This window comes from Peromyscus leucopus, chromosome 14 (assembly GCF_004664715.2).
Source record: "Peromyscus leucopus breed LL Stock chromosome 14, UCI_PerLeu_2.1, whole genome shotgun sequence".
Classification (NCBI taxonomy): domain Eukaryota; kingdom Metazoa; phylum Chordata; class Mammalia; order Rodentia; family Cricetidae; genus Peromyscus; species Peromyscus leucopus.
The window spans coordinates 6,110,864-6,130,957 of NC_051075.1; positions in this window are offsets into that span (position 1 = coordinate 6,110,864).

The window sequence follows — 20,094 nt, forward strand, 5'->3', positions numbered from 1 at the left end:
CGTTATACCATCTTCTCCATCCCACTCGTGAAGTCGTTATAATATAAAAGAACTTGTTGGAAGTGGAGTGATCATTTATCATAAATTACGATTCTAATATGATATCATGATGTGGAGAATAGAATAGTATTTTAGATGAGGCTAGAGATTTGAGTCTTTTTCTAGTTATTTTTTAGTAACTACATCTCTACCATAATTTAACAATTTTTTAGATAATATATATCATTGCTAATCACAACTATTAAATAAGGACCATTATTCTACTCTTACAGTTACTTTGTATTTTTCTGTTTTTTTTTTAAACATTATAATGACTTCTGTGGCAAGTGTGAGATGTTAATAGTCTGTCACCTGGACTCTACCTCAATGAAGATTAACATCGCTGTTCTTAGGACTAACTGATCTTTGCTCAATTAGGAAAAAATTTGCAAAATTTGATATGACCTATCTCCTTTATCTCAATGTCCGTCGATCCTTCAGGTGCTTGCTAGTCGATAGTCTATAATTTCTCTCGTGAGGATATCGGTCTCCAGATCGATTGCCATTACTCACCAATCAGCTTATAGAAGTAGGACCTAGTGATTAGGTGACTGAAAATTCCTGACACAGTAATAATTTCCTATACGTGTGACATGCGTTAGCTAACGTTCCTGGAATAGGCATGATGTCACGTAAATTTAGTACAAGATGTGTGGGACACTGTGTGTACTAGGATTCCGCCTGACGTCTAATACTGTGCTGTGTGTGAATCGGTATTAGAAGGTAGACCAGCATTTAGCATCTTTCTTCAGCTGAAATCGCTCTTGCTGAGCAATTACACGTTTTGCTGGAATCACTGAAAGTAAACTCCCCTCTTCTTGACACAGATAGATTTAGTGCAGTGTGTGTGCGAATTCAAAACAACACTCCTACGTTCCTGTTTATAGTCCTGGTTAATTTATTTCAATTCTTCTTATAAGATAAATTAAATATAAGTGTGCCTACCATCCTTAAAAACAATGTTAACCGAACCACTAGAAGTGGTTACGACTTCTACCCCTGGCATAGAAAGGATATCTAACCGTCTCCCTTTAAAATTTTTCCACAAGAAGCCTCGTCATGAGATCGTTTAGCATCCCCACACGCTCTAGTGTGCATGGAGAAGCAGCAGAAGCCGCATCAGCAGGTTGAGATCGCCGCTCGCCTCCACCTCCTCCACCCCCTTCTTGTCTGACTTGCTCGAGAATTACCGATCTCTCAATGTTCTTACACATAAATGGAGTTCAGAATCAATTGTGTGTTGAGTATGGGCCATATGGATATTTGAAATTCCTTCTAATCCGTAATGAAGGGAGAACATTTTCAGCTCAATAGTGCGAATGCATGAGATGATTAGAGTAGAGGCGATGTCGAACTCCTCCCACCTATTACACACAATCATCAAGGCTGCAATGCTCCCATAAATCTCATATAGATATTCTGTGCTCAGCACGTAAACTCTCGTCTACCTACTCCCACTCTCCAGAGTGTGACCTTTGATCTTGCTCTCACACGGATGAAACGCTCATCTCGAATAAACTCCTACTTAGCCAAGGGGTAAATGCAGTCCTGCACTATACGTCGCCTCGCTTCTTCAGTCACAAAATTCATTCTGTAATGATAGCACTTGTTTCCACCAGATTATTTTTGTACTATTTTTGGTTTTTCACTATTTTAAAAGAAGTTTCAATTTTTCAGTAGTCATATCCTAAATTTCCTCTCGCCTTACGAATTCTCATGATTGCTGACTTAAATATATAAGGCATGATGTACCTTTCGCATGTTACCTGCAGACATGCCACTAAAGCAACATTTGTTGTAAAATAAGTTAATAAGTATTGGTGTCAGTACTGTCTTTGCGAATATTATAGGGCTTCCGCTGTCCATCAAGTTTTACTCATTTGTTAAATAGAACAAATATTCATAGCGCGTCAGTTCATTCAGGATAACATATAGATGCTTATATCCACACTTGGCTCCAGATACACTACCACCCTAATGCCGACTATTGCCTCTCTCTCGCTCCCCGTGGGCCTCGTCAGGCTTGACACTAATACCTCGCTTGTCCTAAAATCTGTGGAGCTTAGTACTCAGGTTTCGTATCCTCTGTTATATGCCTTCTTTCCATTTCTTTATCGTGGTTACGGCTGCTACCACCTCACCATAACCTATCTCTCTCGTGTCCACTCACTCAGTTCGCTCAACTTTAGCTGTGGAGAACAAACTCGCTGCCACTAGATCGATGAGATGAAGCCAAGGTTCAGTTAATCATAATATTCGATAGATGAGATCCAGCAGCTCAAGTTCACCCGATGTTGGGAAGATGTGTGCCCGATGACTGTTGCTCGCCAAAAGACTCCCATAAAGCGCCGCTTCGATCCCGTTCTCATAAATCGGGAAATGCCGGCCCTGTCCGAGGGCATTGCATGTACCTGATGTGAGTGATCTGCCAACATTATTGTCTGTCTTATCTTCAGGGCCCGGCCTTGCATATTCTAGGTGCTATTGAGGATATTGATTAATTACATAAATTAAATTGTTCTTGATGACTCCGCAACACCGTGCCTTCATGTCATGCTCTGTTTGACGTATCTTCAGTATATTTTGAAGTGACTAGTTCCATAGCTTCGACTACCGCTCCTTTTAGTAGTTTTCGAGCTGAACATCCCGTCCCCATCAACAGCTCTACACTTTTCGCCGATGTTATTGTTCATTTCTATTCTCACTGCAGTTAGACCAGGCATTTTGTAAATCTCGATGCATGATGTTCCCTAATTAGAAAGCAATATGTTAATGTCGACAAGTTACCTCCTCTGCCTTCCTGCTCTCGCATGCTCGATTTTCTTTTCTGTAAATAGGGATGTCTGTGGTAATTTTTGCGTGTACCTATAACTAGACTGAGACATCTTAGTTCCATGTCTTTCTAGAGGTTGCTCGAACTCCGAACTGTCACGTCTGACTTCTCAAGGTCGGCAACACCTCAAAGATAGTCCTCCATACCTATCTTGCTTTCTCTCTTGTCATTCTCTTTTTCTTTTCCATAACGTCCTCATCCACTGTTGCCACGTTGATTGTGAAGGAGTCCTGATTCTTGCGGAATGCTGTTTCTACCAGAGAGCCAGTTCCTTATTGAGATTGCGTGTCCCTTTATCTTATTAAGATGAGTGCTTATATTTTTGGCTCTCCTTGCTGAATAGGCTCCCCATTCTTTCGAATGAGGAGGTGTGCTCGTGTGAAGCTGGCTGCCTATCAACGGTCGCCTCTAGCACTTAGTTATGCTGAATCCTGTTAATACGCGAGTATAGCTAGTTCTTGACTCATGTTGTGAATCTTCTTGCTCTCTTGATTACTTCATTTTCCTAATGTTCTGTGTTATTATCTTTATAATATTCTATTATGGCTGTCCTGAAATATAACCTCGCTGAATACCTCTCTAATCTGCTTCGTGTACCTCAGCTTCATTTCTCAGTAGCTGAGGTGCGACTTCTCATCCCAGGCTATGTTGCGAACCCAAGTCCCGCAGTGGGAGCGTCGGCCTCCCACAGAGAAATTAGGTAGGAGTCTCCACATCCACATTATTAAAATAATCCATTCAGACGCTCACGTACACTTAATTATGCTCTTTCCCCATAGCTTTTTAACAATCTCTAAAATATGGGGACACCTACATTCTCTCCTAGGTTCCCCTTTATAGATTGTTCACCTCTTTTAAAACTTTATGTTCATTGGCCGGTAGGCTGCAGCATTCTTATATGTTTTTTTTGTGCTAATTCTGTTTCCTACAGTATTATTCCTCTAAGCTTAAAATCCTACTAGATTTTCATCATTTTAAATATACATCTACGTTATATCCTCTCCTACCGATCCGCACTTCCTCCTGCGCTGGCCGCTGGTATTCAACTGACCTCTAATAACGGAATGCACCCAACGTACTCTACATTATCCTCCTTGTGCCTGTCAGCCGGTCGCTCGGTTCGGGCTGTCAGATGTCTCCCACCCCAGTCCGCTTGCGCTCCTCCTCTAGAATGTCGTGCCTCCCTTTTTTTCTCCTTGTCGCAACACTACCTACCTGCCCGCTGACATATCACTTGGCCAATCCAACGAGTCTATGTTTTAGATGTTGTATAAGATTGAGACACCACAAATTGAGTATCCACGCATGCACTCTTTTCCCCATTTTTCTTTATATTTTGCTTAAAAACTCTCTATGGAGTTTAACTTATTTGACACATTGTGTTAAAATCTACATAGAACCAAACAAGTTAATATATCAAAGACACCGTAGCTATGAATTATAAGGTACTGCTGGATTACTAAAGAGGATCGCTCCGTTTAAATCATTATATCTCTACTATTCTTAATTTGCATTGTAGTCTATTAAGCGATTATCATCTTATAAGATAGCACGATGGGCCCCTGGTATGCCAGAATCCTTGCAAGTGCTGCTGTGAAAGTTAAGACACCGTCTCTCAGTGTGCTACCAACGTACACTTGCACAATACACTTCCAGAATCTGAACAAAAGAAATGCATAGCATGATACAAAACTAAGCTGCTAGTGAATTCAACAAACCAACACAGAAATACAAGATGAACATAAGAGAGAATACGAATAAGATCGCATAATGTCAGTCACTATATAAAAATAACATCAGGGATCAGGATCGGTGCATATACATGCCTAGGCCTAAACTTCAGAGAATCTTAGCACGAGAGTTAGACACTAGGACCGAGGATATGCTGTCGATAACTTCTCAAATCAGATACAGAATCTCCTCGAAGTCGGCGACTTCAATGGAACCTGGAGCAGTTACACCTGTTTCGTGACGTATACGTGCGAGCTAGCTGTTATATACTCAGACATGCAACAGTCATCTTAAAATCGCTACGTATTGTATTTTTCACAAGCCATTTGCGAGGCATACGCACAGGAATCTTACGAACCAAGATCAGCTAAAGGAAATAGAGAGAGATAAATTCTGAGACATAGCCACTAAATTCTCTTCAGATAGATGAATATGATCAAGATAGCAAAGCACAGTTAGAGACTGCTGCAGAAACACAAATCTTTAAAGATAATCAGGAATAAAAGACATTGTTAAGCATTGATGGAAAACGCTGCAGAATAAGTATCGTCAATAAAAATGAATTAGAGGTTTGACGAAGTAAGACATCATGACCCTGTTCTTGGGCAGAAGCTACAGTTGTCGTACTCTTGATTTGCCTTTGTTTCCAGGGGACCGGCAATGTCCAGAACGGCTAGTGACAGACAAGGAAATGCTCGATTATGTACATGTCCCTAGCACTAAGAGCCATCCATCAGACGGTAACCTAGAGGAGCACGTTCCTTAATTAATACCCAGTTAGGCCATGATGATGGGGCCAAAAAAGACAAAAGCTATGCACAAGATACGGTCTATCGAGATGTCTTAGAAGACCGCTCCACCAAACATTCTCTTCGATGGAGACTGTGCCAATTGGTGGCGAGTGTCCACACCCTTGATAGTAAGGAGCTAATAATCATATAGGAGTGTCTACATCCTCCCAAACAGAATTTAAGTTAATTTGAAATGCCATAGGTTCTACATATAATGCGCTACCGGTGTTGACCTGAAAAGGAGGAAGTCTGTTGTGTGGAGATTACGCTATCCCTATCTGAATGCTTTAGTTACATTTCATGTCATCACACAAGACAACAGGAGAGACTTAATCCTTCAACAACATGTGGCGAACAAATTTTTCCAATGAATCGCTAATCAGAGCATGTAACTCGTGGCGTATTTGAAGAGATTATCATAGATGCGATTCTGTTCTATATTCTGTACAGGAAGGATAATGGCTAAGGTTCAGACACGACCCAGGAAATGATTCGCTCCATTGCCGTACTTGATATACTATGCCACAGTTAATTTTAGAAATAACTAAGTGCGACGATGCACTACACAGAGATATAGCTCTAACTCTATTGAAAGAAATGTAAGAACAATAGGTTAAAGAACAACACAAAAACGTACCTCAACCAAGATCAATTACAAATAGAGACTCTAGTTCCCGATTAACATATAGAGTATACAGATATGAGCAAAATAACTCCAAGCTAGTTATCAACTTTAACTATAACTAATATTTCAGCATCTCAGATAACTCTTTTACACATAGCTCAAATACAATATTTAATTGCCCAATTGAAACTTAAAGTGAATAACATCGTTTATACCAAAGCTGTAAAACTATTTTTAAAGGACAACAAGTTTGTTATTTTAATAGAACAAATACATAACCGGATCATTAATCTACCCTTTATATCTTATGCATCTACTCTCCATGTCGCTCCCACTAAAACAGATACTTATATCTATAGATATTGAAAGTATACACCCTCATATCTTCTTTTAGTAAAGAGATCACATTTTATAAATCAACCTGTTTTATAATAAAAAACTTACTTTGCGTTTAATAATTCTCGTGTCGCGCACCCGACGAAAAATACTCCGAAGGCTCTCTTAGACATAAAAAACATTCCGTCCCCAGTAAAAACAGGAATGTTGGATCGCAAGATGCAATACTGAGTACGACAGGTCTTTATAACATACCTGAAGTATACCTTCATTCAATATATGAATGGTGAGCAAATATCAAGATTTCACTCGGGGTTAGACGTCTATATTACTCAGAGAGGAGAACGTACACGTGGAGCCACATGTACTCAGCTAGGCTTAAAGCCAAATGCTCTTAGGTCTGGATATTGAGCCAAATATTGCGCCGTAAGCATGTCCTCTCAAACTACTTCCTGGCCATGAGATGGAGGCCTTCCACTGAATTCAAACAGAGATGGCGCATGAGAGTATGCTAAATATGGACGATAGCAAAACAGGACTCAAAGACAAATTTATGTAGATTCCTATGGTCTCCGTAGAATGGCTTCGTCTAAAGTGTGGAAATATCTAATTATCACTTTTAATTCACCCAATGGTACGGAAGATTGACATTATCAGGACCAAATCTAACTCAAGTTCTTACAGGGTCCATTGCACTTCTATTTACTATGCGCAATGGAAACACACCTCATCAATTAAGGAGTCATTACTGTCCCTACAGCAGGTTGAAAGCGCATGTAGCATTTGCAGCGAGACCTTTACAGCTGAGCGACTGGTCTGGCCTATGAGCGTACGGGCCGATTGAAGGGAAAAAGCCGCTCAGTGTCACCTGTTCTATTACGAAGAAACACACGGAATCTTGATACTAGGATGAATTATTGAATTCAGCGGGGAACAAATCCAGTAGTCCTCTGGACTTCTAAATAGTAGGAAAACTAACAAAAAGCCCAGGTATGACGCCTACCATCTTCTGTCCTAAATGTACTATGAGATAACCAAGCAACAGCGTAAAAGTCCACTCTTAAGTGGAAGGACATCCGGTCTCCCAAGATATTGTTGATCAGTCAAGTATATCTCTATTCAAAAACATACTTATAACAAAATATCGGTTCCTGTAACGCCATTCAAACATCTTCTTTTGAATCAACTCGTTATTATTAATTTGCAAGTTATAAATGCTAAAGCCATATTCATCACACAATCCATACTCTGTCTGTAATAGATTAAATTTTACATCTTTAGCGTTCTTTTTACCTGTAGTCAATTCTTTTATGTTTACGCGAGTACTAGTTCAAGCGCTATCGTGATTTCAACACATATATATATTACACGATCGATATTGTATCAAAAACGTATCCGATCCTATATTCAGTGGATCAGTCTTTTTGTGAAGCCCCCACCGATATCTTTACTGAACTGCATCCTCTAAGCCTGAATCAATCTCGTCTGCGCCCTAGTGAGTGGCTGCTGGGGCTTCAATATTCTGTCTAGAATATTACTAGAGGCTGTCCATATGCAATGCCCCAAGCATCTGAAGCCAAGGGATTCGGTACGTTTCTCGCCCATGCCTACTCGGCTGTCATCAAGATCTCAGAAATAGATGGTGTTGCTAAATTGTATCAAGCCCCAGCATAGCTTGCGCATAGAAACCTTATTTTTATAAATAATAAATCATACAGAATATAAAGACTAACTAAAAACACTACACAGCTCTTATAATACCTTCTCATGGCTCTGGCAGATCCCTCAATTCCCGCCATGACTGCCAAGTCCTGGTCAAACGCACTCGCCAGGAACCCGCCAGTTGGTTTCAAAATGCGTTTAGCAGAGGTCCTCGTCTAGCTGCTCATATAGGAGACAAGCAAGGTCGGAACCTTGTTTGTGCGCCAATCTAAAGAGTACTGCAGTTCAGTCGCGAATATAAGAGTTCTAGGGAAATTGGCGCTTATTATATATATAATCTTCAGAACATCATCTAGCGGTGATGAGACTCGAGCTCGCTGACCAGGCCATGGAGGCAGTTACCGATTGTGGTGAGTCTGGGAGGATTCTACCTAGGCATGATCCCCAAGGAGAGATATGAGCCAGCAGCAGATCATCTGCAGGGATCCCAGCAACTCCAGGTTAAAATAATCATTCAGACGCTTAGTATGAAATCATCTATATAAAACTGGCTATGCGAAGATGGCACGTGGTGGCGGCTTGTTGCTAAACCTGCCTGTTCATTCATCACCGTCTAACAGGGATAACCCAGATTCATCTAGAGAGCTAAACACTTACCTGGACTTACCTGACCGACGGTCGACTGCGTGCGCCACGGCGGCCAAGTCTAGTAAGAACTTGTATGCCGAAATGGCACACATGTAGATACCGCCGTCATTTCCACAAGAACTTGAACACAAAGATAACCATCCTAGGTAGCAAGAAAGCCAAATCCTTGCCACTCTACCGGCGGCCCACCTACCTGCTCATCGTGTTTTATAAGTGTACCGGAACAGAACAGCGTCCTGTCTCAGGCCGTCTAAGCCACGCCACCTCCCACGGATCAACCGCCCACTCTCAGACAGACTGAGACTAAACCTGGCAGCTTCCGCCTGCCCCCATGCGGCTGCGGCCGCTTCCTAGTATAATCCGTCGCATTTGCGCTGATGTACATGCCAAAACTCCTAGTTGCCTGATCTGACCTGATACCACACGCTCCTCGTACACCATCCTGCCAAAACAGTCAAACACGACCAGCCAACTCGCACGATACAAACTTTATAAGGAATCGCCATCATTTCCCATCAAGTTCCACCTGCCACACTCTAGAACGGCCCCGCACCAAGTAAGGAACGCAGCTCCCCGGGCCCAGACCTGTACAGCGAACCACTGCCTGCCGCCGCCAACCTCTTCGCACCAGCCCGGTGTCGTGGGTACAGGGGCTCCTGACATATCTCGCGACTCACCGCGCCAAGCGCGAACAGGCCCACATCCAGCACTACAGAATCGACGGAACCCCCGCTCCCACTACACCACTCCGGGCTCGGGTTGGATCCACCCATACCACTTAATCTTTAGAGACTACCCATTTCTACGCAACACAGGCCAAAACCAACTTTCTAATCCCTGGGCCCTCTCGATTTCTTCTAACATTCAGGAGCGAGCCTAAGAACCCCGCCCAAAGCGCTTACACGTCCCTCATAGTCTGGATGACCTTACTGTTCGTTCCTCGTTGGCTCGGTAAGGACGCAATGGCTCGCTGATCATCAGATGCGTGCGACACGAAGACTGCCAGGATAGGTTAGCGCAGAGGGGTTGCCCCTGCCACGCATGGTAGGTGGAGCTCTCTGCTTGCAGTTCTCTGCCTCCAGTAGCCTCTCTCCTGCCTCTCTTGCCGTGCCGACCCAGTGTTCCCCCCCAGCCTTCCGCTTCCCAGAATTCTCCTCTCTCCTTGTCCCACCTACCTCCTGCCTGGTCATTGGCCATCAGTGTTTTATTTATATAGAACAATATCCACAGCAGTATTCTTTTTGCTCTTGACTGCTTGGGCTATCCAGGATTTCTATGCTTCTATATGAATATTAAGATTGTTTTTGATATTTCTATGAATAACATCAGTGGAATTTTAATTGAGGTTGTATGGAATCTGTAGATTGCATGACAGCTATTTTCACAATATTGATCCTTACAACCAATGAACACGGTGGATTTTCTATCAGGATGACTTGTGATGTCACCTGATATCAATGTGTTGAAATCAATACTTTCTAAGAAGTATTTGTTTAATGAAACTTGCATATATGTGTTTGGGACATATATGTTTAGAATAGACATGTCCTCATCATGGATTATACTTTTTATCAATATAAAGTGACCATCTTTACTTTTTCCTATTTTTAAAGTCTGTTTTGTTCGGTATCAGAACAGTGACACTGGTTTTTCCCATGCTACTTGCTTAGAATGCTCTTTCATCCTTTCACCTCTAGGATTACCTTTTGATGAGGTGTGTTTCTTGGAAGTAACAAATAGATGGACCCTGTATAATAGTTTGTGTCTTTTTATTGGGCAATTAAAGTGTTTAATATTCATCATTATCATTGAAATTGTTTTCTAATTTCTCTCATCTTGTTGATATTGTAATACTTGCCTTTGTTTTCCTCTCTTGAGTATTTTTACTCTAGCGTGGTTTATTCTTTCCTGTGACGTTCTAGGTGAATTTGTTTTTCTCTTTTGTTTGAAGGATTTCTTCAGGTATCTTCTGTAAACCTGGCTCAGTATGCATCCATTCCTGTTTTTATTGGGGAATGTTTTTTTTCCCTTTTAGTTATAACAGATAGTTTTTCTGAGTATTGTGCTATGGATTGGCATTTGTTATTGCCCAGAGCTTGAAATAACTTATTTCATGCATTTTTGGTTTTAAAGTTTCTGTTGAAAGATCTGCTCTTATTTAATGGGACTGCCTTTGAATAGGAGTTTGTGTTTCTTTCTTACTTCTTTCAATAGGATCTCCTTTTTCTGTATATTTAGGTTCTGCATAGCATATGGCAAGGGGAGCATCTTTCCTGGTCTGTCTGACTTCCATTATCCTTCTGTATGTGAAGCAGCATCTCTTCTCTTAACTCCACGATTTCCTCTGTTATGGTTCTTTGGAAAATATTTCCTGTGCTTTTAGATCAAGATTCTTCTCCCTCTTTCAAGCTTATACCCCTTAGATTTAGTCTTTTCAGGGTGTCACCCATATCTTAGAATTCCTCTATCCCTTCATATTAAATCTTTGTCATTGCTGGATAGTTCAGTTCCTGTACCTTGCCTTCAAACAAGATACTCTGTCCTTAACTTAATTCATTTTATTGACGAATTTCTGCAGTTTCTCTTTGGCTTACTATGTTCCTTATTTCTGTTATTTTAGATTTGTGTTTCTTCAGGATTTCTCTGTGTTGACTTCTTGATGCATATCATATATCATCTTTTCTATTTCCTTTAGCTGTCTGTTTCTGTCGCTAAACATACTTAGCGATTTTGAGTGCTTTGTCTGATATTACATCTAACTCACTTTCATTAGATGCCATTGCTGCAGAGTTACTGATTTTGAGAAGTTATGACATTCCGGTCCTTATTGTTTCTTACGTTATTGCACTGGTATTTATGCATCTCATGTTATTTCTTTGTTCATTTTGTTTTTTGTTTTGTTTTCAGCTACATTCTTTCAGGTGGAAGTATTTGCAATGTTTACGTTGTAGCACTGAGTGTCTAGTTCAAAACCTAATTCTGCATACCAGGGGCTCCAAGTGCCTATTTAAGCTCTATATTAAAGTAGGATATTAACAGGTAGAGCACTCATAGATTTTTGATATTACCACTGTGCAATTGTCATAGTAGCCAATTAAAACATTGGTCCCTTGACTTCAATAACTGTTGGGGGTTTAACAAACAAGGATAGCTCAGAGGATAGTTGGGTTTCGTTATTGAGTTTAGGAGCAGGAGGGAAGCGGTGGGTAAAGATTATGATTAAATATTAGATTGACTGAAAAAAGAAAAAAAATAAGGTAAATAAAGTAGACATGAGGGGAACCTAGGAAGAGATATTGTTAGGGTCCCCATATTTTTAGAGATGGTTAAAGCTATGGAAAGTCATAATTAGTGTAGGAGGCCTACCTATTTCTCTGTGGGAGGCCAGCTCCCACTTAGTTCCCAGGGTACTCTTGAGGAGGGAGGAGGGAGAAATATTTAGATAAAAAGATAGAGGGGAGAGAAACTGAAACACAGGATAGCCTTGGGAAGGGGCCTGGAGGGCCCCTTCGGTCTCTTCAAAAGGGCTTTTTGTAGGAATGCCAAGGGGCAGGGCAAAAGATCTCCCTTCAGCAGAGCCAAGTGAAGACCCTTCTAATCACCTAGTCACCACTTATGTGGTCAAGCCATTCTCCAGTGAAGCTCTGCTGGGTAAAGCAAGCTCAGATCTCACTAGGAAACCTCTGTGGGTCTCCACAAATTACTTAAAAGAGAAGGCTGGGATGGATATCATTTGTACAATACTTGCCTAGCATGTGCAAGGCCCTGAGGTCAACTCTTAATGCCACACTAAATAAAGTAACTCCTAAAAATGAAGTGCAGAGGAGATAAGGGTGAGATGAAGATGACAGGAATAAGAGGAAGAAACATGAGACAAGACTGAAGGGTACAGTGAACAATGCCTTAGAGTAAGCTGGGTGGAGAAACAAACAGTCCTAAAACCTGACTGAGCAACGTATGAACAAAATCAATGTCGTGAGGCATCTATTCAAGATAGAAATTAAGTAATAGAAAATATTATATAAAACACTTACAGAATGAATTGTTGACACAGCTGCACTTTCTTGGTCTAGTAGGGTTTATGTGATGCTCTGTGGCAGAGGGTATTGTGGGGACCATTCTTCTCTGCAGCCTCACTGTTTGGGGGCATTGGTTTTGTGGTGGAGAGGAGGTTCTAATCCATTTCCTGATGATGTCCTTGGGCCCTGCACTCCACTGTGACCTCTGCTGGTCCTGCAAGTCAGGGGTATGTGAGGAGCAGGTCTCCCCTTGCGGCTTCTGCTGCTCTCCTGGGCAGCTGTACTCGTTCCGTTTTCTTTGTTTACTTGTTAAGCATGGTCTCATTTACCCCGGATTGGCATGGGCCTCACTCTAACTAGAGAGTTTTGAGTGTCATCAATTTTACTAAATAGTTAAAGTATCACCAATCCTATTTCTTCATACCACTGCTAGGGGAATTAAACACTGTAGCACCCTGAAGGATCGAGTAAAATGATAGGCCATTCAAATTTGCATTTTCCTAATGAGAAATGTACTAAGGATATCTTCATATGATTTCTGGCCACTTACATTTCCTGAGAATTGCCTGTCTGTATTATTGTCCTTTTAATGTTGGATTACATTTTATATATCAAATTTTAATTTGTAGGAGTTATATTTATTTCCTAAATAATATTACCACCTCAATTAGATGTATTTGAAATATCTTCTTCCAAAATTCTTTTTAATAACACTTTTACACATAAATTCTTCTCTAATTATCAAATTATCATGCTGTCCATCTCTGAAATATTAATAAATGTTTGGAGTAATAGAGTAATATGTTGCAATTAACATGAAGCTTTGTGCAAGTGACTTTGTATTGTTCTCTGTAATTGAAATTTATTTTTATTTCTTTGTAATTCCATTAATGTTATAGCAAAACCCATGTCTAATTTGTATTTGGTGTGTTTCCAGTAGTTTGTATAAAACAGTATTGTGGGCTCTACTCAGTGATAGAGCTCTTGCATAGCAATAGCATGTTCAAATCCCTGAGTTAAATCCTCAGTGCTGAAAAAATAAAAAGAAACAAAAAAACCCCACAATTTTTACCCTACTTAAGTATTGGCATTTTAGTGTGTCCTTCTATGTAGTATTTTTATGTATTTAGGAATGACATGTATTTGCCTACTGAACTGTCATTTTAATTCTCCGAATAGTATTGTGATAATCAAACCTCTTTATTTCAATGCAGTTCACCTCTCATCCTTTATCTATGATATTGGTGGTATGTGCATGCCCGCACATGTGTGTGTATGTATATGCTCTGTGTGCACGTGTATGTGTGCTTGCATGTGTAGGCGAGTGTGTGTGTGTGTGTGTTCCCCTCTTAAAGACATTTTTCCCTAGACTAAGGGCATAAAGATGTAAATTATCCTTAGAAACCTTAATTCTGTGTCTTTAATATTTATGTTGATAATTTAGAGTGATTTGTGTTTTGTTTCTGTATTTTATGTGCTAAGTAAGGGTCACCCTCAGAGCCTCACTATGCCAGCATACCACTGAGCCATGCATCCAGCCCTAAATTGTTTTCTTTCTTACCTTTAAAATAGGTTTTTATTGTATTGAGAATTTAATACATTAATGAATACGCTATACTTATATAATTTCCACTCCTCCATCTTCCCTTTCCAACTCTTCCCTTTTCCATCTCTCCCTCTCAGATTCACGTACATATATATGCATATGTGTGTGTGTGTGTGTGTGTGTGTGTGTGTGTGTGTGTGTGTGTGTGTGTACAGCACATGGAGTCCATTTACTGTTGCTTGTATGTATCTATGTTTAGGGCTGGCCACTTGGGTTGGATAACTCCTTGTGGTCTTGCCTTGGAGAAACCTGATTTTCCTCCCTCTGAAAGCATGCCAGTACAGTTGAACAAGGAACGTTTCTAATGGCTGGGTGAAGACAGGAAAACTTCCAGAGGCCAAAGCAGTTTATTTATTAACCAATGGAAACAATATATATTCACAGCATACAGGAGGACATCCCCCAGCAACCATTACATAAACACCACAACTGGTCGATATGTAGAGTTGTGGAGCCCAGTCCCAACTGATACATCTATAACCCAAATTCCTGCACCCAAGGCTCAGGGATCACCAGAACACAAGGTAGAAAGCTTTTAGAGGAGAGAAGAACAGGGAGTTTGCACAAGATATTTTTATCAAATATATCATTCATACACTTTCAGAATCTTTTATTACCTGTCGGGAAAGTCCACATCCTATTGCTTGTGATCAAATGAAGTGTAGCCATGGGCTTATTTTTATGCAGTTCTGTCATACATTGCCATACTGTGCAGCAGACATTGGTTGAATAGAATGATAGGATGGTTTTTGAAGCCACACATAAAGTTCCAAGTCGGTAAGTTGGTGATACTTCATAGCGCTAGAGTGTGATTTTCCCAGAGAACGCATGTGCTCTGTACCAGCGTCTCCCCTGTGGGACTCGTTCTCGCAATGCCAAGCAGCACTGCTTCCTGTCAGCCCATGTGACTCAGTAGCACCATGTTTCCTGCTGGGTCTAGGACCTTATGCTCTGCTGGTTCAGTGGCTACAGTTTCGAATGACCAGGAACTGAAAGCTTCCACCAAATCATTTTGTCTTGTCATGTGTTTGAATCAGCCAAACCAGTTACTGTCCAGGCTGGAGTGATTGATCCTTGCTACTAGAGGGAAATTTGGCCAGTGCTGCACAAAGAATATAAGAAAGAATTTGTTTGGATTACAGGAAAGATTTACTTTCTGGCTTCATTTGGCTTGAAGTCTTCTAAATTATTGTCTTGTTTCAGTCCATTTTCTTGAGCTCAGTGTATATGCAACTGTTTGCATATTTGACAATCATCTCTGATAGACATAAAACTCAGTTATTAGGTTTCCTCAAGAGAAAAGTTAATGATGTACATGTATGGACAAAGAACCCTGAGCCATGAGTGTGTAAATTCACTGAGCCACAATAACAGTGGAATTTCTAGACACCTGCTGTTTTACACTGAAAATTCATGTTTTTCCTCAAAGTATACATGAATACACAGTATGCCTTATGATCCAGAAGTCTAATTTGGGTATGAATTGAGAAATGGACAACTGTTATTAGGGGTTTTATGCAATGCTGTATTTTTGGCTCAGTCAGTTCCTAGAAATTGGGCTGACTGGCAGTTGTTGACCCTGCATATGGAGACTGTCATCTGCACTCTTTCTATGTTTTTAAAAAAATCTTAAAAATTACAGTTTTTATAGGTGCCAGATCCACAGAAGTGGATGTTTACAAATTCTTTCTACTTCGTGACTTCTTCATCATCTTCTTCTTCCTCTTCTTTTGTGATGAAGTAGAACCATAATTTAATAGAGATATTTTAAATATTAGCTTTAGAATGAGAGTTAAGGAAAAGAGAAGCACACAGAAAGGAAGAAAAGACACACGAAGATCATGGGTGTGGAGTTCTCAGAGTCACAGGAAGTGTGAAACCCCTGATTGTGAGAAGAGTCTCCTTGAGGGAAAGCTGACAATTCTCTTCTTGACCTGTCAGAATAATCAAAGAACTTCAGCAGCAATTACAACTGGACAGCATAGCTCACTGTCATAATTACTTCCTTTTAGAATAGCAACCACTTCATTAAGTACATCACAATCACCCAGGAGTATTGTGATAGTTGTCATGGGGACCTGCTGTTTGAACTGCTCTTGTAGCCAGCCATGTCTCCTATTTAAGAACAAGAAGTCACAGAGTATATCTCTGAGGGTATCTCCTTTATGTAGGAAGGGTAATAGCCAACCTAAGATGTAAGCCATGAGACTTTTTTTCAGTGTTTCTCTCTTCTACAACACAGATAGAAAGTAAAAAGGGAAATCACGGCCTGGAGAAATTTCTCATTGTATGCAACACAGACTTTAGAAGAGAACTATGTAGTTCTTGTATGTCAGTTAAAAACAAAATACGGCCGGGCGGTGGTGGCGCACGCCTTTAATCCCAGCACTCCGGAGGCAGAGCCAGGCGGATCTCTGTGAGTTCGAGGCCAGCCTGGGCTACCAAGTTAGCTCCAGGAAAGGCGCAAAGCTACGCAGAGAAACCCTGTCTCGAAAAACCAAAAAAAAAAAAAAAAAAAAAAAAAAAAAAAAAATACGCAGGACTGGAGAGATTGCTCAGCAGTTATGTGCTGAGGGGATTGATTCACAGCCCCCACAAGGTGGCTCATAACCCTCTATAACCATTTCCAGGAACTGACACCCCCTTCTCATTCTTAGGGGCACCAGGTAAGGAAGTGTGCACTGACATGCACAGAAATAAAGGCCTTAGACACATAGAAGAAAGAAAAAAGAAGCAAAAAGAAAAAAAAGATTTTAAAAAAGGAGGGACATAACCCAATCAACAACACAACAACAATGCGATTGTTGCAAACACCTTACAAAAAGCTATAAATGGGGGTTAAACATAAAAAATTAAACTTCAATATATATGGAGATACTAACACACACCTTTGGAATTGCGACATCCAAATAAACGACTGGACCAGCATCCGTCAAGACAGAGCAACTCCAGTCTGCACAGTGCCCAGAGGAGTGTAAATAGCATGCAAACTTTGGAAAGCAATTTGACCATTTCTTATAGCATAGAAAATATACTCTATGACCTAACCATCCCACTCTTCGGTATATACCCAAAAGACATGAAAACATTTCTATAAGAAGACTTGGGCCTTCAATGTTCAAAGAATCTTTATTTTTAGCCTCAAACTAAAAACAGCTCAAGTGTCTATCAACAGATGAATTGTAGCAATAAACAGGAATGCTAAACAGTAATAAAAAAAGAATTAGCTATTGAGACACAGAAATAGTAGTAATCTAGCTTCATGGGTGGCTTTGGTGTTAGAAAGTTGTTGTAAAAATGGGGCATTGAACTATGAAGATACTGTCTTAGTTAGGGTTTTTATCACTGCAGCAAACCAAATGACAAAAAGGCAAGTTGGGAGGAAAGGGGTTATTTGGATTACACTTCCATATCACTGTTCAGCAATGTAGGAAGTCGGGACAGGAAACCAAGTAGGGCAGGAACCTGGAGGCAGGAGCTGATGCAGAGGCCTTGGACAGGGGAGCTGCTGACTGGCTTGCTTCCCATGGCTTGCTCAGTCTGCTTTCTTAGAGAACCCAGGGCCAGCAGCTCAGGGGTGGCTCCACCCTTAAGAGGTCGTCCCCCATTAACCACTTATTTAAAAAATGCCTTACAGCTGGGTCTTGTGGAGCCTTTTTTTTTTTTTTTCAGTTAAGGCTTCTTTCTTTGAGATAAGTCTAGCTTGTGTCAACTTTGCATTAGACGAGCCAGCACACAGATGGTTAAGAATGAAGCAAACTGAAATGTGGTCATGGCTTACAGTACTCAAAAGAAAACTGATTTTCTGGCTGTCAGTTTTCCAGGTTAGGAAGTACAGAGAACAATTTGTATTTAATTCCATTTTTTTTCATATTTAAAGGTTTTTTTTTGAGAATTTCATTCATAAATACTGTATTTTCAGGATTTCTATCCACCTTTCTCCACATCAAATCCATAGGTCCTCCATTCCCTTTCGAATTCATAACCTCTTCTTTAATTATAATTGTTACAAATCTCTATCTATAGAGCTTACTGAGTCCCTTTAGTGTAGCTTGTATGTACATGAGTTCAGTACTGAGCACCTGTGTTTAGGTAACCTTTTAGGGGGCTTGTCTGTGGAGACTACGGATTCTTCTCTCTGAGAAGCTATTGATTGCCTCTAGCTCTTCATCGAGGGGTGGGACCTTGTGAATTTTCGCCCATCCCTGTTCTCACTGTGCTGGCCACAGATAAGTGTAACTCTCAACTCTCATCAAAGAAGCTTCCTTCTGCCATAGATGGACTCTATAACAGACACCCCAAACTGATAAAAATGCAGAGAATAAGTGGTGATGGGGTGCCCACCCCTAAATGCTTAAATGATACACCTACAGCACAATTCCCATGCCTTAAGCTCAAAGATGGTGGAAGAATGGACGACAGGATGCTAAGAGCCAGAGGACCTGGAAGGCTGATGCAAACGGTGCGCTCCGGATGGGACAGGGGAACGCACCCAGGAAATCTCAACTATATGGCGGCCTAAACAAAATCCATGCAGAAGTTATTTTGAAAACATTTACTTAAAAATGCTAATAAAAACTTACTTTGTATATATTTCAAATTCAGCTTAGTTCCTCTTCCTGTTCTCTCTTCCTTTATTCTTTTTTTTTTTCTAGAAAGAACCCAGACTGATATCACACTTGCCATCCTTCTGCCTCAATCTCCACAGTGTGGAGATCACATATGTGAGTCACCACATCTGGCTTCAGCTACTTTCTTTGATCAAATGATGAATGATTTAGCGTTTATTAGTGGGACTCCACATATGGGGATGCAAGCAATATCTCTGAACATAATTTCATAGTGAATATTGTTTAACTTCCATGAATTTAAAATATTTTAACATGTAAAAGGCCTCACATTAATGATGACAACATAGTTTTAGGCAAACTTGATGTAAACAAGGTGTCACAGTGATTTGGCTGTTTTTGAACCTGTTTTTTGTTACAAACAACAGGATTCTCAGTGTTTGGCTCCCATTTAATGAAATATTTTTAACTTAGCAAGGGGTGTTTTGTATCCCTGTCTTTGCCAATTATTTACTCTTTAAAATTTCTAGAAAAAGACGGAAAATTTCCCCCACTCCACCAAAATTCATTACCATTCTTAGAGGCATCTGTTCACAGTTCGTGTTTTTCTCACCAAACGCCCTCAGCTGCCCCATCTTGAGGCACATATTGGGTGTACTTACTGACCCTTGGGAATTTTGGGCACCATGACACCATGAAACCAGAAGTGGCCAATGAACTGTAGGTAGAAATGACAGCTTCCCCTCTAGAAGCTCAAGCCCCCAATTGCTGCTTCTAAATTCATGAACCTCCTTTGCTTTAGAAACTGATGGATGTGTTTTGTGAATAAAAATGAAAATACAAGGCATTGACCCAAAATTATTTCTGCCATGAATCTCTTTCCTTTTGCAATATTTTTATTCTTAGACATTTCCTAATGTACAGAACTCACTCACTGAAGCACAACAGTGTGGCTGGTCTTCTATCTTCTTGCCTTAATCAAAATGATTAGTATACCTCCTAATGGGACTGGGACCTGTCCTCAGTGCATGAGCTGGCTATTTAGAACCTGGGGCTTATGCATGGACGCTTGGCTCAGCCTGGGAGGAGGGAACTGGACCTGCCTTGACTGAAACTACCAGGTTGATCTCAATCCTCAGGGGAGTCTTTGCCATGGAGGAGGTGGAAATGGGGGGTGGGCTGGGGGAAAGGTGGGGGGACAGGAGGGGAGAGAACAAGGGAATCTGTGGCTCATAT